This window comes from Arvicola amphibius, chromosome 12 (genome assembly GCF_903992535.2).
Source record: "Arvicola amphibius chromosome 12, mArvAmp1.2, whole genome shotgun sequence".
Taxonomy (NCBI): Eukaryota; Metazoa; Chordata; class Mammalia; order Rodentia; family Cricetidae; genus Arvicola; species Arvicola amphibius.
This window is the reverse complement of record NC_052058.2, coordinates 51288512-51313878: the sequence shown is the minus strand read 5'-3', so window position 1 is coordinate 51313878 and position 25367 is coordinate 51288512. Positions and strand designations below refer to the sequence as shown.

General features: G+C 43.3%; 1 pseudogene; it reads left to right on the top strand.

Annotated features, from left to right (window-relative positions):
- Positions 1-7466: 7466 nt before the first annotated feature.
- On the top strand, positions 7467-23650 carry LOC119827108 (annotated as a pseudogene).
- Positions 23651-25367: the final 1717 nt, after the last annotated feature.

The following is a 25367-nucleotide window of genomic DNA, read 5'->3' as shown; positions in this document are numbered from 1 at the left end:
ATATTTGTTGTGTTCAAAGTTTGTGGTTGCAATACCTGTGTATTCCTGGGTAGTTTTATCAATGAACCATTTGATGACTCCATGTCGCTTATCAGTAACAGTTCTTATGGGAAAAAATTACCCTAAAACCCAGAGGCTTCAAAAGAATAAATATGTCTTTGCTGTTTCACAATGCTTGTGCGCCAGGAATCCAGGAACAGTTTAGTTCTGTGAATCAATCTCAGAGCCATACAATCAGATATGAAGTTGTAATTAAAATGTTGGTTCGACTATAATCATCTAAAGATCCCCCTGGGACTGAATGAGTCTATGCATAGAGTTAACTCACATGAATGTCCAGGTTGGGCTTGCCATTTACAGTCTCTCTAGAGGACTGCTCGGATCTCCCCATGGTGTGGCAAGTGGCTGTTCTCTGCAGAGACTGATCCAAGAGAAGTCACTTTGGAAGACATAGCACCTTTCATGACCTAGTGTTGAACGTTACTAATTGTGACACAGGCCAGCCCTATTCAGTATGTAAAAAGATCACACTCCGGTATATGAATATCAGGAAATGATCGATTAGGGCACCTTGAAGGTTCGCTGTCAAGCCTTGCTTTAGTTTACACATCTTAACTAGAGTTGTCTTCTCTACTCCCTAACCATTTCACAGAGGACAGCAAGACTCAGCCTCGGTTATACCTGTATAGAAACCTTCTAACATGAACTCCACCTAGTGAGAGCTTGTGGGTGACAAAGGACTCTTGGCATTGTGGGATACTGAATAAGTAAAATCCTACCCGTCAACTTCTGTTTATGTCTGGAGGACTTATTTATGGGATATGAATGCATAGAGCTATGTATCTAATGAATATGGTATTTGTTTATCTTTGTGTATGTGTGTGTTGTGTGTACAATCTTTTGTTTGTCTTCTCTGTTTGTACCAAAGATGAGGAGTCTATGTGCTTGAGAGAAAACTGATCTGAAATATTCATCAGAGAAAAGTGAGGAAGGGAAGAGCCACTTATCATTTTCACTTTGGAACCAGGTGTTTGGTTTCAGGTCCAAAATTGTCTCAGCCTTTTGTGGTGTGCCTGGTCTAATGGCTTACAGATGCCTGGTTAGAAGGAAAGTGGGCCAAACCTCATTGTATGATAGGTCAGATTCTTTTTTCTTTTCCCTTCCTTCCTTCCTTCCTTCCTTCCTTCCTTCCTTCCTTCCTTTCTTTCTTTCTTTCTTTCTTTCTTTCATCTTTCAGGTATTTTTTATTTAAAGTTTTATTATTTTTTCATTTTACATGACAACCACAGTTCCCCCTTCTTCCCCTCTGCCTGCTCCCACCCCCTAACCCCCCATCCACTCCCTAGAAAGGGAGAGTGAGGCCTCCCATGGGAAGTCTCCAAAGTCTGGCATATCAAGTTGAGGCAGGACCAAACCCCTCCCTCCTATATTGAGGCCAAGCAAGGTATCCCTCCATAGGAAATACGCTCCTAAAAGGCCAGTTCATGCACTAGTGATAAATCCTGATCTCACCACCAGTGGCCCCCCCAATCTGCCTAAGCCACAGAACTGTTGCCCACATTCAGGGGGCCTAGTTTGGTCCTATGCAGGTTCCCCTACTATCAGTCTAGAGTCAGTGAGCTCCCACAAGCTTAGGTCAGCTGTCTCTATGGGTTTCCCCATTATGATCTTGACCCCTTTGCTCATACAATCCCTCCTCCTCTTCGACTGGACTTAGCCCAGTGTTTAGCTATGGATCTCTGCATCTGCTTCCATCAGTTACTGGATAAAGGTTCTATGATGAGATTTGGGGTAGTCATCAGTCTGATCACAGTGGAAGGCCAGTTCAGCCACCTTTTCCACTATTACTAGGAGTCTTAGCTGGGGTCATCCTTGTAGATTCCTGGGAGTTTTTCCTAGCACCAGATATTTCTTCCTAACCCTATAATGGCTCCCTCTATCAAGATATCTCTTTCCTTGCTCTTCCTCTCTGTCCTTTTCCCAAATCAACCATTCCATTGCCTCATGTTCTCCATGTTCTCCTCACTCCCTTTTCTCCTTCCCTCTACCAATTTACTAGGAGATCTTACCTATTTCCCCTTCCTAGGAGCGTCCATGTATGTCTCTCTTAGTGTCCTTCTTGTTACCTAGCTTCTCAGGGATAATGGTTTGTAGCCTGTTTATCCTTTTCTTTATGTCTAATATCTACTTATAAGAGAGTACATGCCATGTTTGTCTTTCTGGGTCTGGGTTACCTCAGGATGATTTTTTTCTGGCTCCATCTATTTGTTGGCAAATTTCAAGATGTCATTTTGTTTTTAACCACTGAATAATACTTCACCGTGTAAATGTACCACATTTTTAAAAATTCATTCTTCAGGTGAGGAACATCTAAGTTGTTTCCAGATTATGCCTATTATGAATAAGGCTACTATGAACATACTTGAGAAAATGTCCTTGTGGTATGAATGTGCATCCTTTGGGCATATGCCCAAGAATGGTATTGCTGAGTCTTGAGGTAGGTTAGTTCCCAAATTTCTGAGAAACTGCCATACTAATTTCCAAAGTGGCTGTACAAGTTTGCACTCCCACCAGCAATGGAGGAGTGTTCCCCTTACTCTTCATCCTCTCCAGCATAAGCTGTCATCAGTGTTTTTGATCATAGCCATTCTGACAGGTGTAAGATGTTATATCAGAGTTGTTTTGATTTGTATTTTCCTAATGGCTAAGAATGCTAAGCATTTCCTTAAGTGTCTTTCAGCCATTTGAGATTCTTCTGTTGAGAATTCTCTGTTTAGAGTAGTACCCCATTTTTAAATTGGATTATTTGGTATTTTTATGCCTAGTTTTTTGAGTTTTTTATGTATTTTGGAGATCAGGCCCATGTCCGATGTGGGGTTTGTGAAGATCTTTTACCATTCTGTAGGCTGCAATTTTGTCTTATTTACTGTGTTCTTTACCTTACAGAAGCTTCTCAGTCTCAGGAGGTAGGTTTCTAAGAACTAACATGTAAGTATATGAAATGCTATAATGAACACCCTTAAATGGGTGATACACTCAAGTCTCTAAAAGCATGGCCATTTTCTAGAGACTATATTACCCGCCTTTTCCACAATAGAGAGTATATAACTGGGGTATACAATTTGTCCATTCTTCCAACAAATGTTTATCAAGTACCTAAGGTGTGCTGCCAGTTGATGGAGGGCCTCTGCAGTGGGAGGCCTGCTGAGGAAGACGCCCTGGGAGTGTAATAAGGCAGATAATCCAGGAGGTACTGCTGCTCTGATTCACAGCCAGCCTGGGACATTTATCATTCATTCTAATAATTCTTCTAAGTAGGGCCCTCAAGTCATCAGAGAAGACTGAACAATGTTTCTGCCCTTTGTTTGTTTGTTGGCTAATGACTTCATTTCACGTGTTCTGGTAAATGGATCGACTGCCCTCTTCCACCTCTCTCTGTGATCATAATTCTTTCTGTTCCCATTTTAGTTGGAGACAGGTGCCCTCCAAACCACATTCTCCGCATTTATCAAAGCTAAATGGCTTGTGGCTGCCACCCTCATATTTCTAAAAGCAAACTGCTCTTGCCTCATGCACAGAACCAAACCTGAGTGGGAAACTTGATTAATATACAGCTTCTCTCTTCCCTCCAGTTATTTATGTGTTGGTCAAAATTCTTAGTTGTTGGCGCAATGAGAATGCTGACTGTCCTAAGTGGATGGGAATATATTGGCAGGACACGAGAGTTCTCAGGGTTAGTGGATACCTCGAAAATAGGTGAAAACCCATGACTTCCTCTTCAGTGAGAAAGCATTATGACCTTGTAACCATGAGATAAGACATTACCAACTTTCCTCCTGTCTCTGTCTCATATCCTTAAGATTCAAATAGCCTGGCAGAGGTCAATACACAGGTCACATTCCATGAGGGGAAGCAGAATCTGCTTCATTTTATTCCAGGCAAATATTTCTCACCTTTCCTATTTCCCTAAATGGTTTAGTGGTTTGTAATTACACTATTGGGACTAAACCTTTGGAGTTCTCAGTGAGGAGTCAGTTCTATTCTAGGGCTCAGCCTCCTCGCAAGCCTTGTATTTTCTACAAGCAAGCCCCCCCTAAATTGGCAAGTGCTTCCATTAGCCATTATACTAATTTATCAATAATTATCTTCAAATGGTATTTATTGCAGAAAATTAATTAAGCACAAGGGGAAAAAAATACTGATTTCCTTTATTTTTTAAATATGAGCATTTGATTTATAAATGAATCTTTCATTTGTTATTTTGAGTACGGTAGCAGTCTTTGAACCCAAGTTATGACACTGAGGACCATCGTGACTTCTTAAGCAGTCAGTCTAGGGAGGAGCTCAGATTCTGATGGCCTTCCTCTCCAGCCCAGTGTTATGTCTTGTTAAGCAGGGGCAGCAGAAATGCTGGCTCTTTGGTGCCTTTTTATGCTCATTGCCCCATCCTTCACTCTCAGTTTACCTACCTGTTTTGGCTGGCCTTATCCCCGTGTAGTTTCCATAGGAGTTGTCCTGATTACCTCTACCTTGCCCAAGGACCCTGCTTCTTTCAGAAGAGCATTGAATTCTCATTGCCTCAAGGGGCCTCCGGGGTCTCTAATACCCGTTCTCCTCAAACCTAGTCCCTGCCAGGTAAGTATCGGGGTACAATAATTATTCTTCAAATGATGGAAAGAATAAAAGAGCAAGTAAATACAGTCTCAGTTTATTTAAACGGCTGCAACAAATGTCAGAAGCTTTCCGAGGCTCATAAGCAGCAGAAAATCAATCATCCTTCAGGTCTGGGGACCCTATATGAGGGGTGCTATCCCTCCTTCAAATTTAGATATATTTCAAATTTTAAATTACTAGTGTATGTTGTTCTACACAAAACAACTTTTAGCATGATGTTTTCACACACGTGGTTTGGATGGAAAATGTCCCCACATGCTCATGTATCTGAACAGCTGATCCCCAAATGTTGATACTGTTTTTGGAAGACTGTAGAGCCTTTAGGAGGTACAGACTAGCATGGGAAAGTGGGTCACTGAGGGGTTGGTCTTACATGCTATGGTCCAGGCCCCTTCTGACCCCAGTCTCTCAGTTCCCTAGTCAAAGCCAGGTAACAAGTAGCTATTGGATGCTCCTGTGACAGGGCCCCCTGCCACCATGTTGTCTCCTCAAGTCACAAGCCCAAACCAATCCTTTCTTCCTGAACTTGCTTCTGTTGTTCAGGTGTTGTTACAGAGATGAGCAAAGCAGTTAATTAACACACATGATATGTTCCAAATGATCACGCCCTCCCTTCCTTTACCTAGTTTGTGCCCTCCTCCTGTTGGCCCTTTGCCTTCTGAGATAGAGTCTAATGTAGCTCAGGCTGGCCTTGAACTACTGTCTGACCTTGAGATCCTGATCCTCCTGCCTCCACCTCTCAAGTACTAGGATCACAGATATGCTTTCCAAACTTCTAGGATCTACTCACAGAAGAGTGTGTGCAATGTTTGTCTCCCAGAGTCTGGCTTAGTTTGCTTTCTATGATGATCTCCAGCTGCATCTCTTTTTCTGAAAATGATATATTTTCCCTTTTTATAGCCAAATAACTCTCAGTAGAGATGAACGGTTCTTAATGGGGAGGGTGCACTTCTCTTTGAGGAAGAGGACTACTTGGCAGAAGCATTTTAGATGACCACACCGGAGAGGTGGGTGGTGGTAATGCGTAGGCATAGGCCACAGTCACTACTGTGTATTTTATACTAACAGGGCAGCTCTATATCCCTTAATGGAGAATTACCTGGCCTATAATTATTATAATGACAAGGTTGAAGAAGTCCAAGATGGACTAACATTAGCAAGAGATAAATTAGGCCTTCTTTCCAATACCACCCTCCAGTGTGTGACATGTGTGCATGCTTTTGCTGTGTGCATGTGACACAGCTTCTGTGTGCAGATCCGAAGACAACTTCAGGTGTTGGTTTGAGACAGGCTCTTTGGTTTGTTGCTGTATATGCCAGGTCATCTGGCCAACAAACCTGAGAATGCTGTCTCCTCCTCCTATTTCACCACAACAGTGCTGGGATTGTGTGTCACGGTGTAGCAGTTATGTGGGCTCTTGGGAAATCACATTCAGGTCCTCATACTTGCACAATGAACATTTACCCATACAGTCATCACCCTAGCCCAAGATGCACACGCATTCTTTCTCTCTCTTGCTTTCTCTTTTCCTAGCATCACTTTGTAGACTTGGGGCATGACATGTCTCAATGGCTACAGAGACAACATTTTATTTCACCATTTCTATGCTTTCTAACCTCAGAACTCACAGCCCCAGGCTCTTATGCCCTAGCATAAAATTCATGAGATTTAAACATGCGCTATGACATGCCTTGTAAAACATATGGAATATGATCTGACAAGGTCTATTCTCAATGCCCTTTTCTGCACCAAATCTTCAGGCAGTAATTCAATCTTAAGGCCCTTTTCCTATTAAAATATGTGTATGATGACACATGGGCCCTTCTTAGCACTTGGCATTTTCTTCTTTGGTTAATGGGCTCTCTCTCTCTCTCTCTCTCTCTCTCTCTCTCTCTCTCTCTCTCTCTCTCTCTCTCCCACACACACACACACACCCCTGTGTGTAAGAGCATATAAGGAGACATATTGCACTTGACACTTTTGTTTGCCTTGGAAGATGTCAGATGTTGCTGCAAAACGACTTTATCTAGTGGTTAATGGATTATTATAGTACTATGGAAAATTATTTCATAATGCATAGTGAATTTCATTTTTTTCTGAACCCTTTCTCTGCTAAATTTACTTTCAAATGATATACAGATCTTAGAAAACAGGCCAACAGAGTCTGCCTCATTTTCTTTATCACTTGTAACTACGAAAACCTCGTAGGTTGGTTATGACATTGCACTGGGTAAAGACATGCCATATGGGGACTTCCCTGTCCCTCAGCAGGGGAGGGAAGAGGAGGGATGTTTATAAAATGTGTTTCCCTGGAGCTTGAGGCTTTCAAAATGGGCTGTCTCCACACAGTTCTCAAGTTTGGCTTTGTGGGTTGTAGTGGCTTCAGTCACTAATATCACTCCCTTTGGCTCGTGAATTATTGATCTTGTTGGCAAAGAATATACCACTGAGGGGATGGGACCACTGCCGAGGAGTATTCGGTATTGACCATGGGGCTTCACCTGCACAGCAGCATCTGAGTAGGAGCTTAGGAACTTTGAAATGGGCCTGGGAAAGACCCCTGTCCTGTAGTTAGGACTCCATGCCCCACAGTCTTCCCATCCTCCTACCCGAGGCACACTTCTTGAATGCTTCTAGAAGAGTCAGGGGCAGGAATTCAACTCCCAGGATGGGAGTATCTGCTATGAGTCCGCTGTTAGGACCTCAGAGAGTAGAAACATGTGTACACTTTGGATTAAGGTCACTGCTACCCTATCTCGGAGTATGTATATCTAACAGTCTGTAAGTCCAGCATGGTGACATCTGCAGCTGGATTGGCAAACAAGACTTGCAAGAATCAGAGATCTTACCTTTGTCACATTGAACTGATGATTTTAAGCTTAACTGTCAAGGTGAAGCAAAAGTGAACAGGAAGAGCCAGGGGCCACCACGCAGTTCCTCAGGTCCTTTCTTGCAACTGGAGGATGCATCTGTCACCTGCTACAAGTGACGTCTTGATGCCAGTGGGAATGACTGCTACCAAAAACTATTTCTATCATGAGATGTCTCTGTGCTCCATTCTGGTAACCTCGAAGGTTGTATGATGACGTCCTGGGAGGCATGGTCTAGAAACCCATAAATCCCAGGTTGTTTGCTGGACATCATCCAGCATCCAGGTATGTTTTGCTGAAAGCATTCTATGTGTAAAGTCTCTGCCTTGGTTTTGTTTCTCAGAACATCTGTCATTAGCACATTTATGAGGAAATCAGATTGGACTCTCTCTTTCTCTCTGTCTCTCTCTCTTTCTCTCTCTCTCTGTGTGTGTGTGTGTGTTAGCAGTAGACACTAGGGCCTTTTTATGTAAAATTGTATTTTTTATGTAAAAGTATAAAATTGCTCTACCATGGAGCTACATATCCAGCCCTCTTTTCCAAGATGTTTTATATATACATATACATTTCCCATACTTACTTCTTGTGTATATTCCATAAGTATTTTTTCTCCCCCTCTGTACGTGCAATGTGTGTGTGTGTGTGTGTGTGTGTGTGTGTGTGTGTGTATATGAGAGAGAGAGAGAGAGAGAGAGAGAGAGAGAGAGAGAGAATATGAATGGATTACTGGCTCAGTCTGTCTTTCCAGTAATTGTAAGTGTCTGCCACAGGTAGCTTTGGAGGAGTTGGAGCAGGAGGTTAAGACATCAAGTGTTGCTGCTAAGCATCTATGTGGAAACCCAGGCTGGTATTTTTAACCTTGGCTGTCAGGGACCATTGTCCTAAGATTTGTCAGGAACCATTGTCCTAAAAAAAAAGAAGATAGCAGGGGTCATTGCCCTAAGGATGTTTGTGGAGAACCAGCCCCACATCCCAACTATCTTGAGAACTATTTGTTTACAGAACCTGCCCCATATTCCAACTATCTTGAAAAATGTTAATAGAATCACATGTTTCAGCTTACACTAGGGGTGCTGACTGATGACCTTCGCTACCCCGGCAAAGTTCCTTCCTACCCCTACCTCCACCCCATGTCAAGTTCCTCTTTCAAGGGCCATATAAGCTGTAACCTTCACCCTAATAAATGAGACCTTGACAACAGAATCTTGCTTGGTCTCGTTTCTCTCTCCAGCTCATGTTCTTTCAGGTAGCGCCTCTTCAGGAACCCTGAATAGCTGACCCGCTGGCGGGGTACACTTGGCAGGGGAGAGAGAAGAGGCATGCCGAAGGTCATGACTAGATATAGGAGAGAGGCTCATCCCTAGGCCTCTGGACTCCAGGGCTTTTAACCAATATTCTTATATGTCACAGTAGTTAAATGAAAAGCTCTGGAGTGTTTCTTCTTGCTTTTCTCTTTGAGATGGGATCTGGCTAAGGAGTTCAGACTAACCTGGCGCTTGCAATCCTTCTGCCTCAGCTTCCTAAGTGCTGGGATTAGAGGCATGTGCAACAACACCCAGCTCCACGTATCTTTTGCTTGGCACTGTCTCGGGTATCAAGCTCCTAACCTTTAAGAATTCTGAAGAGGAAGAAGGTTGCTCCTCTGTGTGTCACCAGGACTTACTCTGGGACCCAAGCTTGGGTCTCCAGAATCTGACCTAACAGTCCCTGAAGCCCAGTGCAGCGAGCCCTCTCATCGTTCTTGCTTTATTGAAACGGAAGCCCAGAGAGGTTAATTTCTTTAACGAGTATGGAGTGCATGGGATTTAACAACTAGGCACACCCCTTGCTGGGCATAGCATTGCAGACCCCTTGCTGGGCATAGCATTGCAGACTTACACTTGGTTCAACTGCAGGGAGAGGGCTGTCTCTTACCAAAAGCAGCTTCACTGACGGGGAGATTCATCTCTAGCCCATCATTTTTATTTTTATTCTTGATTTTAGAGACACTGTTGAGAAGCAATTATCGCAGCATCTTCTTCCTCAGGATTCAGAATGAATATTCAAGTGCCTGCTTCCTCGCTATTTACCACCTTATGGTAGGTCACAATTTAATCACAAGGTCTTTCAAACAATTGACAGAAAAAAAACCAAAAGACAACAAACAAAAGAACAAACAAAAACTACAAGTAAACGACAGGGGCCGAGGATGACTTTTCTACGTCAGAACACTGGGTATTCGCCGAAATAGATTGTTTTCAGAGTGGCCATCGAAACACATCATATTGCTCCCCACTCTGGTCTCCACAGAGACCTTACAAACCTGAAAACAGAACAAGTTCCATCTCTAAACCTGAAAACAGAACAAGCCCCATCTCCAAAGCCTTTAGGACACTTGGGACCCTGGACTCATCAAACGGCCTTCCCAGTTCTCCTCTCCCCAGGCCTCTGTTTCACTCTGATGGACAGGATGGTTTAGAACAGCCCACCACAGGCCTGCCAGCTTCTCCCCATATCCCCTACCTCTTTCTTCTATTGGTCCTGAGATACCATCTAGAACATTTGGGAAGCATATGGAGATAACTCACAAGAAAATGGGAGTGGTTCTTTATCTGTTTGGAATCTTGAGATACTTTGGAAATCCACTGAAAACTGAATATCCCCTTCCCAGCAATATCTATGAGCCAGTGTTTGGCTCCGAACCCCAAGAATCCTAAGGTCTCCCAGTGCCCATGGACCTCAGGTTACCTCTAGACTTGGTTGGCAATTCACAATTGTTCCTTGATATTCTTCATCAGGACCCTTTGTGGATACCCGAATATCATATAGAATGATAGAGTGTTTCCATGGAACCCGTGCTGAGCATCTCAAGACTGCATACCATAACTAGTGCAAAGTAAGTAGCTACAGAAACACTTGCAGTACTGTGCTATTCAGGGGGCCGTGACAAGATACATTTATGTTGTAGAGTGGGCTGAACCCAGGAGTTGGAACAGGTGAAGGTCAAGGACTTTCAATTAACTACACACTGCAGTGGGCGGCTTCTAGGGGGCCCCTAATAAGCCTTGCTTCCTTGTGCACTTGCTCTGTAAAACCATTTCCTGGAGCGTGTATTGGTCTCATGACTTGTTTCTGCTCTGTAGACTCACAATGATGGGAGAGCAACTACTACTTTCATTGTCAAGATATAAGCAGTTTCTCTGTTTTTCCTCCTATTTAATCTCCTCTGCTTTCCTACTCACATTTTCCAATGAAGCCAGCTGCCATACTGTAAGCACCCAGTGGAGGGGCCCCGTGTAGTGCTCAATGGTGGGAGGCCTCTGAACAACAACCAGTGATAACTCAATAATGACGTGACCATGCTTGGAAGTCCCTCAGTGGACCCTTCAGGTGAGCTCACAGTCAGTGCCCGTACCTTGCTGCAGCCCATGAGACACCTCGAGTCATGGATCCTTAGCGAGGCAGTACCTTCATTCTGGGCCACAGGGATGTTGTGTGTTGTTAGCAAGTTACAGGATAATTTGTTTGACAGCACTTAAATTAATATAGTCAGGCCTTCTAACCCTAGATGCAGCATGCCATACAAAATCCCAGACAGTGTCACTTAAGGAAATCACAGATGGAATGTTCTTAAGGAGTTTGAAACTGGCACACGTTAGTCTACACCCCAGTCTGGGGTAACAGACAACCTTGCCTGCAGAGGCTTCTTGTCACCCAGCCATCGCCAACCTTAGGAAAGCTTGAGAATCTTCCGGTTTTTCATTCTCAGGCTTTGGTTGTGTCTCTGTGGCCAGAGACAGTTGGAGAAGAAAGTTGAATGGCTTTTATCTATAAGGAATAATGATATGGTCATCTCCCTGGGGCACACATTTTGTGGCCACACAGGAAGACTGACCTATGTTCACCTCATGGATGTGACATAATTTCTTTTGGCTCCCTAGAGGGCTGATAGGAGTCATGTCACGAGAAGCTGAGAGACTCAGGTCTAGACAAATGACTCTGGCAGACTCCAGCTATGATAAAGGGCAGGTTGAGCAAAGTCTGCACAAGTCAAGCTGGATAACTGGATAACAGTTAGCGTGCAAATCATTCCAGCTGGAAGACATCATGTCAGCCTCTATAAAGCATCCTACCCAGACACCATCAGCACTGCTCCATTAGGAAATTCTTCATTAATTAAAAAAATCTTCCAGGCCTTAAAAGTCCACACTCACACGAGGGCATAATTTTCCACCTCACCATCTGGATTTGACCTGTGTCAGGAAAGTCCTGCCCGAGGAAGTACTGTGAAAGAGCTATGTGGGTGCTGGGAATTAAACCCATGTCCTTTGGAAGAGCCAGTGCTCGTAACCGCTGTCAGTACTTTAACAGAAGCTTCAAAGGTCTAAGTAAAAAGAGTCAGAACTAACAGCTGAGTGGTGGTGGCGCACACCTTTAATCCCAGCACTCAGGAAGCACAGGCAGGCGGATCTCTGTGAGCTGGAGACCAGCCTGGTCGACAGAGTGAGTTCTGGGACAGCTCATCTTCACAGAGAAACCCTGTCTCGACCGGACCTCCCCCAGGAAAGAGTCAGGACTAAAGGGAAGTGAGTTCCAATGGCTTCTGAGTCATCAGTTTCTCAACTCTGGGTTCCAGAAGTTACCATCCCCTTGGTGTTGCCTGTGCATGGCCTAGGCACACAGGAGGGTTCAGAATTCTGATGGCCACAGAACTTAACATACTAGGACACATACTCTGAATTTTGGGGGGTGTGTTTTGTGCAGTGTGACCCAGTCCCCTTGATAATCTGGGGATGCTTGATAATTCTTTCTTAGAAGAAGTTTTTTTTTTTTAAATTGATTTGATTGTACATACGTGTAACTGAATGTGAACCACATGTGTTCAGGTGCTTGTGGAGGCCAGAAGAGGAAATCAGATCCCCTGGAACTGGAGTTATAGGCAGCTGTGAGCTGTCTGAGGTGGGTACTGGAAACTGAACCTGGGTCTTCTGTAAGAGCAGAAAGTGCTCTTCATCTTTGAGCCATCTCTCCTGCCCCAGAAAGAAGTTTTCATGCATATAAAACACCCAGGAAAAAAAAAACCCAAAGGATTGTGAAGGAAACCAATTTTAATAGAAAGTTATTAAATATTTTTTAAAAACCCAAGTTTGTGATATAGTCATAAAAATGCTTTTTAATTAATATGCTCTGTAGCTAGAGCAAGCAGTGAGTTCTCATAAGCAGCCATTGAAGGGGATCTCCCTGCACAGCAGGGGCTTCCTCCTGGACCCTGGATTGGGCAGCACAAACTATGCCCACACACTTGTTTTCACAGAGAGATCCTTTATTAAGCAGAAAAGAAAAGTTAAAGTGGCTGATTTCTGACTCAGGCAGAAAAGAGCAGCAAATGACCTTGCAAGGGTAAGAGAAGGAGAAGGAGAAGTCTGTGTTAGGATGGGCTAAGATGTTTTGGTAAAGGAGACAGACATGGCCCATGGCGGTTTATAAAGGTAAAATAGAAAACTCCATGTTAGAATGAGGTGTTTGGTTTTAATTGGGCATGTTAATTAGGTGATCCAAAGGGGACTTCTGATTGCTGGACTTCAAATTTTGATAGCTGGATCTTGGTAGTTAGCTTCAGGAGGAAGTAGCCAAATAAAGGAATAGATCTTGGTGGCTGGTTTAGAAATGTAATCTGATGGTTTTTAACAAGGCAGAGGGAATGGTAGAGAAGGACAAGGCCAGCCAGAGCCACACGTTCAAGTGGGCTAGTGTTCCTTCATTTATCATAAAAATAGTGATAACTGTGATAACTGTAGTATCAAAGGAAAACACCTGGGATTTCCATTGACAGTTGTAATAGCCCAAAGAGAAAAATCCACCCAGGATATACAGGATACAAGAGGAAATTTATTGTGGAAATTGACTCACTTACTTATGAAGATTAATGGTGTGGGACAATAGTCTGTATTCTGTCAATTATATTTTAAATAGCTGGGCGGTGGTGGCGCACGCCTTTAATCCCAGCACTCGGGAGGCAGAGGCAGGCGGATCTCTGTGAGTTCGAGGCCAGCCTGGTCTACAAGGTGTAGTGTGAAGCGGCGGGGCTGCGTCCTGCCACCCGGCTGCCGGCTAACTTTACACCAGAATAATTACACGGAAACTGTATTCTTTTAAAACACTGCCTGGCCCATAGTTTCAGCCTCTTATTGGCTAATTCTCACATCTTCCTTTAACCCATATTTAGTAGTCTGGGTAGCACCATGAGGTGTGGCTTACCAGGAGAGATCTTAACCTGCATCCATCTCGGAGAGGAGCAGCATGGAGACTCCTATGGAGACTGCCTGAAGCGTCTCCCCAACCCTACTTCCTTGTTCCCACAATTCTGTTCTGTCTACTCCACCTACCTAATTTTCTGTTCTTAAAGGGCCAAGGCAGTTTTCTTTATTAATTAACCAATGAATGAAACATAGACAGATAACTCTCCTCCATCATTTCCCCTTTTTCTGTTTAAACAAAAAAGAAAGGCTTCAACTTTAACATAGCAAAATTACATATAACAAAACAGTTATCAAGCAAGTATTACAGTTACAATATTTAAATCTATTTTATCTTTTATCATAACTAAGGAAAGCTATAAGTATCTATTTATTCTTCAACTCCATCAAAGACTCCAGAAGGATATAATGCTACCTAAGTAAACAAGAAATAAGTAACTTATAAAACTCTAGAAATGACAGAGACAACTCGCTGCCTGGACAGTCACCCAAAGTTCCTCTGTACCGTTGGGGCATCCATCTTCGGGCTTCAGGCCCACAGTATCCAGCAGACATTTCCATGAAGCAGAAAAATTCCAAAGACAGTTCAGTCACTTTCTGCTGTGTCCTGCAGAACGTCTCGCAGACTCTTTCACGAATCAGGAACCCTGAGAGACCATCTCACCTTTAGGCAAGTTTAGCAGTCCTCTTTCTGTGGGTTCCTTGTGTCCAGTTTATGCAACAGTCCAGGCAAGAGCAGTTTCTAGCCCAAATGGCTAACAAACTCCATAAGTAGCCTCTTCGATGCCCATCTTCCTCTCGAAGTAGATTGGTGCTGCCAGGAGCAGACGTGTCTCATTGTCATGAAAAACCCTAAGTTATTAAAACATTAAATGCCATATTCTGCAGTCTTTGAAAGATATGAAGAATGTCTATCTAACTGAAATATATCTCTACATATCTAGAAAATCTAATAACATAACTACAAGCTTGACTATTATCAATGATTATCCATTAACAACCTATATTTCCTAATTATACGTTACAGTTTTTAAAATGAACTACAACCACAATAGCTTAATCAAGATCAGAAATACATATACATATAACAAAATTGACCTTAAAATCTATACCAATGCAAATTCATATCTATATCATCTCCCCCTTTAAATGTAAAAGAACATTTATAAGCAATATTTGGGAAAATGGGCGCAGTTTTTTCTCTCCAAACTGCTTCCTGCTGAATGGGGGCGCTGTTATTTAGGTCTTTCATGGTGTAACCTGTGTGCTAGGTTCCTCTCAGTTGGCAGTTGAGTGAAGTAATTTTTTGAAGATGTTCATAGCAACCTTTCAGGAGGGCGTGGTCTATCATACCATATTGGGATAGAAGCAATCCACAGAGTCTCGTCCTCTGTGAAAACAAAAGAAGAAACTCTTTTCCAAAGCATCATGTTCTTAGATCCAAATCCTGAAGTCATACCGTTAAGATGTCCATTCTGGTCTAGCCTGGCAGCCCATATAATGAAATGTCTCTCTGTACTTAGCTCCTTTACAGTCAAAAAAATCAAAGAAAACACAACAAAATACATAATCCAGACTCTCTGTGAATTTTCCATTTTTACGTGGCTTATTTTTACTCTATCACTTTACTTCTTTTAATCTATAACTATCTGTACTCTGTCTCTTTAAAGACTTTACCCTTTTTTTTTTAAAGGCATTAACTTTATTTTCTATATTTTTTCTTCTCTTTCGCTCTCAAGCCTACGTACATTTATCCAACATTGTGACCCAGTTAAAGGCCTTCTATGTCTGAATCTTTCCTATTGTGAATCTGTAATTTTTTTACTATCCAGGAGCACTTTTGTTTTGTGCTTTTAAATCGCTACACACTTAAGAATCTAAGCTGTGACATTCCTAGGTCAAAAACAGGTACTGCAGGCTTGCCACGCCCAGTCCAACATAGCTGAGCCGCTTGTGACTCTGAATCGGTTGCAGCTCTGAGCTGCAGAGCTGCGGGCTGCTCTGGATGTTGGCTTCACCTCTCTCCAATTTCAAAATGGAGGATGTACCATTTTCTACTAGCTCTGGGGCCGCCAGGTAGGAGCCGCACTCAGCACTTTAACTCTGAGACTGAGCGTGCAGCACAAAAACTCTTTTCATCCAAGTTACAGCCAAATCTGACATGCAGAGCACTGCGCAGTCTGAAAACATCTCTCTGTATTGTGGCAGGAATCCGCCATGCTCTTCCACCTGCCTAAGCCTGATTCCGCCATCTGCCCAGGTGCAGGCAGGGATCTCTGAGCCTTTGGACCGGTCTCAGTGCACTCTCCTTCCGATCCCACGCGGGAACACAAATATCCAGTCCTATAAAAGCCATTGAAATGCTTTAAAGCCAGAGTTCGCGCTGGCGGCACAGCACAAGGAAGCTGCGTTTTAAAATGACTCAGCTTTTTCTCTGCCGCTATTGCCGAAACAGGAAATCTCTCTATGGCACGTCCTAGCAAATAGCAAAAAGCTGTGTTAAACTCTCTCTCTCTCCTTTATTTAAAGCTTTTTCAGGTTTTTACGTGGATTTGGTCACCACGTTGGAGCGCCAATCTGTAGTGTGAAGCGGCGGGGCTGCGTCCTGCCACCCGGCTGCCGGCTAACTTTACACCAGAATAATTACACGGAAACTGTATTCTTTTAAAACACTGCCTGGCCCATAGTTTCAGCCTCTTATTGGCTAATTCTCACATCTTCCTTTAACCCATATTTAGTAGTCTGGGTAGCACCATGAGGTGTGGCTTACCAGGAGAGATCTTAACCTGCATCCATCTCGGAGAGGAGCAGCATGGAGACTCCTATGGAGACTGCCTGAAGCGTCTCCCCAACCCTACTTCCTTGTTCCCACAATTCTGTTCTGTCTACTCCACCTACCTAATTTTCTGTTCTTAAAGGGCCAAGGCAGTTTTCTTTATTAATTAACCAATGAATGAAACATAGACAGATAACTCTCCTCCATCAACAAGGGCTAGCTCCAAGACAGGCTCCAAAGCTACAGAGAAACCCTGTCTTGAAAAACCAAATATATATATATATATATATATATATATATATATATATATATATATATATATATATATATAATAAACGCTGAATGGCCAGTAGCCAGGCAGGAAGTATAGGTGGAACAACCAGACAGGAAGTAGAGGCGGCTCAATGAGAACAGGAGAATTCTAGGAAGAAGGAAGTCCTAGGCTGCAGTCGTGACCCAGCAACAGAAGAAGCAAGATGTGACTGCCTCGTTGAATAAGGTATTGAGCCACGTGGCTAACTCAGACAAGAATTATGGGCTAATATAAGTTATAAGAGTTAATAAGAAACCTGAGATAATGGGTCAATCAGTTTGTAACTAATGTAGACCTCAGACAAGAATTATGGGCTAATAAAGTTATAAGAGTTAATAAGAAACCTGAGCTAATGGGTCAATCAGTTTATAACTAATGTAGACCTCTGTATGATATCTTTGGGACTTAAAGACTGCGGGAACTGGGCAGGACAGAAAACTCAGTCAACAGATCAATAAGTCCAAAATATAAAACCTGCAAGTTGGAGAGTAAGGCTTACGTTTCAGTCTGAGTGTAAAGGCTTGAAAACAAGAGGTTACTCTTAGTGCAAGGCTGAAAGTTTGAGAAACTGGGGGAGGAGGGTGTAACAAGTCTTTCTCTATCCTGCCTGCCAGCTTCCAAATAACGACACTGAGATTTCTTATTAAGTATGAAAGCTTGGCTTTAGGCTTGTTTTTAACTAACTCTTATAACTTCAACTAACCAATTTCTGTTAATCTACATCTTGTCATGTACCACCTATCCTGTTTCTTCTGTGTCTTCTGGTGTCTTTTATATGCCTAGATTTTTCTCCTACTTTCTTTCTCTGCCTGGAAATCCCACCTATACCTTCTGCTTAGCTATTGACTGTTTAACTCTTTGTTAGGTCAGTCACAGCAATATATCTTCACACAGTATACAAACATCCCACAGCAGGAGAAGCATTGGTATCAGCCTCAAGTCTACAAGTACAGTAATTTGGAACTCTGATGTCTATGGGCAGAGAGAATAGGCATGTCTCAGCTTTGAGAGCATGAATTTGTCTTCCAGTCTCCCCATGGGTTAGATGACATTCACATTCAGACAAGATAAACCTAGAAATTGTATTTTATTGTCTGTTTGAGTTTCTGATAACCTAAGCACATTGCCATCTAAAACGAATATTATAATCTTACCCTTTGTCACCTTGGCATATTTTCTTAATCACAATTAATCTCCAATGAAGATAATCAGGCCATAAAACATGGTACAGCTATCCTTCATAAAATGTCCTAGTATTTGTCTCAGAAGAGGAAGGAAGTGAAGTATATGAGTATGCCTATTTCTTTCACAAAACCCTAAAATGTAAATACTATGACACATTCTCTGTAATATGGAACATGGATGTAAAATTGATAGAATTTGTTACATGGGATGAGAATAAGAGGGACCAGGGAGGATGACGTTCTTGTTGTCAAAGTTGAGGACTGGAGTTTGGGTCTCCATAAGCTACAAAACAACTGGGCAGCATGATGGCTACCTATAATCCCAGCATTCTGGAGACAGAGATTGAGGATCCATGAGCCATGCTGGCTAGCTAAACTAGTCAGAGTTGGCAAGCGCTGGGTTCAGTAGAGGTCTTGGCTCATTAAATAAAGAGTGATGGAGGGAGACCCTGATGTCAACTTCCTCCCCCTTGTCCATGGGGTTTCCTGAACTTCATGGGGGAGGAATCTGATTGAGATCTCAATTTGGGCTCTCTCTCCACTTAATGTTTGCCTGTGGGTCTCTGTGTCTGTTCCCATCAGCTGCTGGTGGAAGCCTCTCTGGTGAAGATAGGGCTACATAGCATGGTGAAATTTAAGAGATGTTCTAAGAACTCGTAAATGCTAGACACAGTCTCACTTATCTCTTAGTTCCAGTCTGGAGTGGTCACCATGTCCTAAATCATTGCCTTCTTTTAGGCCTGTTGACTCTGAGGCATGAGGAACCCAAAGAGTCAGGGAGGAAGTTTCAATTCCTAGTTCAGTGGGACCATTGCTGAGTCCTGGTACCTTTCTAGTTTTTATAGAACTCAGACTTCTGGATCATAAGAGTATCAAGCTGGGGGAAAGGATGTCTACAGGGTTAACAACCAATGATGAATTTTCATGTCCATATTTTTGCTTCTGTATCTAGGAATCCTGGATCACAAAGGAAGAGTAGCATATATGAGATCTGACTCACAGTACACACAGTTTTCTGTGAACCCTGCAAGTCTTACAAAGCTTTGAACTATAACTATGTCTTTAAGGACCCTTGTAACATGAAGGGGCCTGCTTTGGGGTTTCTGTGCTGCCCAGTTCCCCACAGACGGCAAGCCCCAAAGAAAATCACACAGAGATCTCTGTAAGTTATAAAACTGATTGGCCCATTAACTCAGGCTACTTATTAGCTCTTGTAGCTTATAGTAACCCATTATTATCTATGTTAGCCACATGGCTCGGTACCTTTCTCAGCGGGGTAGCTCACATCTTGCTTCTTCGGTGATCTGGGCAGAACTGTGGAGGGAGCTTCCTGCTTCCCAGAATATTCCTGTTCTCATTGCCCCACCTCTACATCCTGTCTGGTTGACCCATTTATACTTCCTGCCTGGCCAATCAGCGTTTATTTAAAACATGATTGACAGAATACAGACAATTCTCCTGCACCAGACCCTGTTACTACTCTTTAAAGGCAGCTTCTGCAAGCCAGTGAGGAGTAGTGTAAGACCAGTGAATTCCTGGAGCATGAGCCTAAAGTCTTTGGTTGGGAGTGAACATCTTGGTTAAAAGCAATACTGTGGAAAACCATGATAGGGATAAGACATCAATGTAATATGTTATGAAGCACCCCCAGAAGCCTTACATATAAGAAGGAGAATCTGCATCTACTTTAGTTAAGAACAAAATGTTTCCTCGTCCATGACTGAAGTGAGCCAATGGTTTTGATATCTGGCTGATTTTTGCAGAAAATATCAGGCTTTTGGTGCTCATTTCTGCTTACAGATGACCGGGAAGTCAACAATGGTCATAATAGATCAGACTTGGTGGATGGAAGTCATGCCCTGACCATGCAGGGGCTTATTTTTCTATTTACTTATTATGGAAGGCTTGTGTATGGGGTACAAGTCTCCTAGAACATGTGGTTCAAATATGGTTTAGCATTTTCAGTAAAAACATGGTATTAAAAACTTGAATCTTTCAAAGAGTTGATTTTTAACTCCTTTCTTGATCCAAGTTTATTCTGTCCCATGACCTTCGTCCTCAGATAGGCATGCATAACTACCTTCTGAGTAAGAACTCTAAATTAGTCTAGAATAAGGATGCTGTTTCAGTCCCCTATATGTGGGATAGAATGTATATTGTATACCAGGGTTCAATATGCACCTGGGTCATGGAAGAGGCTTTATGTTATTATTTAAGTGAATGAATGCAACAGATAATGGTACCTACCAGAAGCAAAGAGAAGATCATGTTACTCTTCAACTACACCCATCAGGTATCATTTGGCTCTGCCTGTTAAAAGGGAGCATCCCCCGGTTGGTGCAGCACTTGAAGCTCTCTCCGTGATTTCATGACATGCTTTGGTAGTTCTGTCTCCCAAGAAGAGAGAAGTCTGCTGGGCTTCTTTCTCCCCCAATAGAACCAGTTCTGGCTTCCTTGTACTGTGCCTACTGAGTATGGCAAGGTAAATGTAGCACAGTGATTAAGACTGTGGGCTCTGGAAACAGGCAGAACTGGCTAGAGTCACTGTCTCAGTAGAGACAAAACCAGCTCTGTCCCCACTGGAACTATACTTGTCTCCCTCCTGCCAAGCACATTTTATCCCCAGGATTTTATATCAGCTATGTTCTCTATTGAGGCTGCTTTTCCTACAGCCAAGTTCCCCTCAGAATTCAAATATGGTCCATTAACTTTTTGAAGGATTTTCCTGACCACACCTTGCCAAGTGGAGGGCCCACTGCCTGTGAAAGCCTCTCATTGTTCTATGCTTTATCCTCTTCAAGCATATTTCACCTTGTTCATGTGTGTATGAGAAATCCCCAGGCTAAGGGAGAGCTTCTTTTATCACATATCACATAGTTCATGTCTACAGTCCAGATAGAGAGTGCAGTCCTGTAGATGGAACGGTGGGGCTGCGACCCGCCACCCGGCTAGCTTTACACCCGAAATAATTACACGGAAACTGTATTCATTTAAACACTGCTTGACCCATTAGTTTTAGCCTCTTATTGGCTAATTCTCACATCTTGCTTTAACCCATATTTAGTAATCTGTGTAGCACCACAAGGTGGGCTTACTGGGAAGGATCTTAACCTGTGTCCGACTCAGAGAGGGGAGAGATGACCCACCTCCATCACAGTCCTGTACTGTACTACAATACAGGTAGAGAAATTATGGCAGCAGGAACTTGAAGCAGCGTGTTGAGAGCCAGGCGTGTCCAAAGTTTTCTCAGAGGCCCTGTTGAAAAGACCAAGGGAACCTACTTCTGTGTCCTTGCCCAGGGGCAGACATGGCAAGGTCCAATCTGAGGAGCAGGGCCTTGGTTTTGGTTCTGTGGAACTTGGCTTGTCCCATCTGAAGAGACTGCCAAGGTCATTGTGTGCTCAGTCTGTGATGTACTTGAGAGACAAGGAACTTGTGTTCCCCTCGTACAACAGTAGCTTCCTGCTGACTGTATCCCATTGTTTGATGGATTTTTACTGACTCTCTCCCACTTTTTTTACATTTGAGAACTATGCATAAGATGTACTTCTTAATAAACTTGCTTGGTGCAACCCACCAGCGTGTCCAAGACCTCCGGAGTGCACCTTTCCTATCTTCTTTATTTTGGATTTCCCACTCCTTTCTCCTTAGGACTGTCACTGAAGATTGACCTGCTGGTTGAGGTTAGCAGCTGGTTAATGTAGAGGGACATGAATGCTGCTTAGCTTTGGTTCTTCCTCTTTATTCAATCCAGGATCTCAGTCCATGATATGGTTTTATTCATATTTAACATGGGTCTTCCCATCTCAAACTAATCTAGGAACTTTCTCATGGACATATTCAGATCCCGTCAAATTGACAATATTAACCATCACAGTAACCAACAGAATACTGTGCAGAGACACCATGTGACTTATGATATTGTTCCCAGAGTGTTCATCTGGTTCTACTGAACTTTCTGGATACTCCATCTTGGGACCCAGCTGTCATGTTGGCAGTAGCTCAGGGGAGAGGCTACAAGTAAGTCTTCCAGTCAGTAGTCCCAGCTGAGGGCTAGCTTTCATATTTCCTCCACTGGACACTAGATACATGAGAAGAAACTTCCAGATCACTCCAGTTGCCACACAATTAGTCATACCCTACTCTTGGGACTCTTCCCAGTTAAAGCCTCCGATATCTTGGAGTCGAAAGACTCTATGAGCATAGTGCTGTGATTCTGATTTGATACCTCCCAGACTAGTATTGTTTTGTGATGTAGCATGGGTAGCCAGAACATATCTTAAAGAAGTCATGAGCCTGGAAGCCTCTGCTCTCTCTGCATGGTGAATCACCCTCCGCTGTGGCCCATGGGCAGAATCGTCTTGGAAGGCTGGCATTAAACCAAAAAAGGTATCCCTTATATGATGACCTGGGAGTGAGACCAGTGACTCAAAAACTGAAGACTGGTCCAAAAACTTCAAGCTTCTGCTGTCCCAGCTTCAGGTGAAGAAGGCAGCTCTTTCTCAAGCGAAGAGCCAAGGGACAAAACAAAGTACAGTCCTTGCCCCAGTCATTGACCTAAAGCGAGGAGGCTCCTCAGATGACTGGCAAATTGTTGACATGCTACATGACCTCATGTAGCAGTCAGGCTGAAGGACCCGTTACCCAGTGAGTTTTCTGCAGGGGAAGTTCTGATCCTCTTAGCTGATGAGTATGGTCCTATGTTTCCTAATGATTATGAGAAAGTAGTGAAGCGCCAGGGAGAAGAGCAACAGAGGCAGTGGGAACTGGAATGACAGAAGAAAATAGAAGAAAGAGAAAAGAGGCGTAAAGACAGGCATGAAGCCAGTGGGTTTTCAAGACAACCAGACCCAGATTCTGATGAAGATGAAGATTATGAGTGAGGGCGGAGGAAAAGAAGTTTGGGAGGAGCTGTCATTGCCCCACCTACTTCTCTTGTAGAGAAAGACAAGGAGTTACCCTGAGATTTTCCTTATGTGGAGGATTCGATCACAGTCTTCCAAAGCTGCTATTCCTCCCCCAGTGTATGAGGAGCCGGATGGACCAACCAACTGGTCCCAGCAACTCCTTCTTTGCCAACATGGGTGGCACAGTGGCTCATAATATCATGCAGAAGTATGGCTTCCAGGAAGGCAAGGGATGGGGAAACATGAGCAAGGGCTGAGTACTGCATTGTCGGTGGGGAGGACCAGCAAACGGGCAGCAAGATCATTGTGGGTGATGCCACGGAGAAGGGCGAGTCTCAAGATGCACCCAAGAAGGCGGATTCAAATCCATTAACTGAAATACTTGAGTGCCCTACTAAAGTGGTCCTGCTGAGGAACATGGTTGGTGCAGGAGAGGTCGATGAAGACTTGGAAGTTGAAACCAAGGAAGAATGTGAAGAATATAGCAAAGCTGGGAAATGTGTGATATTTGAGATTCCTGGTGCCCCTGATGATGAAGCAGTACAGATATTTTTAGAAGTTGAGAGAGATGAGTCAGCAATTAAAGCTGCTGTGGATCTGAATGGGAGGTATTTTGGTGGACGGGTGGTTAAAGCATGCTTCTACAATTTGGATAAATTCAGGCTCTTGGATCCGGCAGAACAAGTTTGATTGTAACCTAAAGTCACCTCCATGATCCTTACACAAGCTGCAGACTGAACAATGACGCAGACGTCAGCCTCCATGGCTGCTGGACACTGAGACTCTTGGATGGACTTCTAAGATATATGTTGATGGATCCTTTTTTTATTTTGTGTTTTTTTAAATATAGTATAAAATGCTTTTAAAAATAAAGAACAAAAGAAGACATGATAGGCATTTTTTGTTATAGGGTGAAGGCCTGTGAGGAGAGATCGAGGCAGGAGAGGGAACAGAGTTGCTGGCAGTCCTTTTCTTCTCTTTCTAGGTGCAAATGTCACACTCTAGCTGTGGTTTTCCGCTGGAGTCTTTGTTATTTGGGAAATCAGTTGTTTTTGAAACAGTCCCCCAACTGATACATACTGCTGGTAGTTTGCCAGGAGAGAGAAACAGTCACAGCTTGCAGGACAATTGAATTCAGTGTTAGCAAAATATAATATCTGCCTCCCAGCAGCGCTGACTGCCCTGGAAATACCTGGGTGGTCCAATTCAAGTTCACTTTGCTGTCTCTTCGCGTGCCCATCTGTGACACGCAGCTGCCATGTCTGCGGCCATGAGTCATGTTTCTACCATTTTAGTGTGTTGAAATCCCCAAACCTCTACTGCGATTCTCCAATCGTGATTTTCCCAAGTACCAGTGAATAGTCTTTCCAGCCAAGAGATAGAAATGAAGCCTGAAGCGAACAAAATGTTCACTTCTGTGGGCTTTAAAGAACGCCATGAATTCAATTGAAATTGCTCAGTACCATAATAAACGCTTACCGTGTGCTGTTATTTTGCACATCAGGTGGTAAAACAGTGACTGTGGAGAGATCACTTACAGTAAGACCCGCCCTCCCTCCGGTAATTCTAGAGCAGCAGACGAGCTAATAAATATGTAACACTTGGTAATGACATTTACAGCCGTGGAGCGTACACCTCCCCTGCCTTCACACAAACAAAGCACAATCATCCAATATTACACAGTGCATGAGCCCAGAGTCTCAACATGCAGCCCAACCAGGCCATCTTCCTGCTTCAGCCTCTAGAGTGCTAGGATTATAGGAGTGTGCTGCCATTCTTGGAGACAGAGCATATTCCTCACTTTATTGCCAATCAGGAGGCATTCATAATGAGCCCTTTATTATACAGTCCTGTGCCTGAGTGGGAGTGATGGCAGGGAGCAGGCCATGGTGACAGGCAAGCCTCAGTATCTTGGTAACCTCCATGAGATGCATTCTGTGGGCCTCAGTTTTTGCATTTGCTAGGTGCCAGCTCTTAGTGCCTTTGGGACACAGAGATGGCAAGGGGTGATGCGAAGTTGAGTGGTTTAGATCGTTTCTGTGTTATGAGTCGTGGCTATTATAGGGTTTTACCTGGGTCCTCCCTTCACTGTTGGCATCAGGGTCATATCCTCCTTCCTTTCCTAGCACAGGGTAGACCCATGACCAGGCTGAGCCAACTGGAGTAGCAAAACTATTGTCCAAATCAGAAAAATAGTTTTAGTTGAAAAGAGATGGCATTGGGAATGATGGAAGCAGTGCATAGCTTCTTTGGAGATTTTGATTTTTCAGACTAGGAGTTTGGGATTGGAGGTGATTTCAATGTCATTCAAGAATCAGGAATCACTGAGGAAGGTATATGACAGCATGAGAGATATAGTCTTTCAGGACAAATAATTGGGAATTTCTCCAGAGATGAGAATTTTACC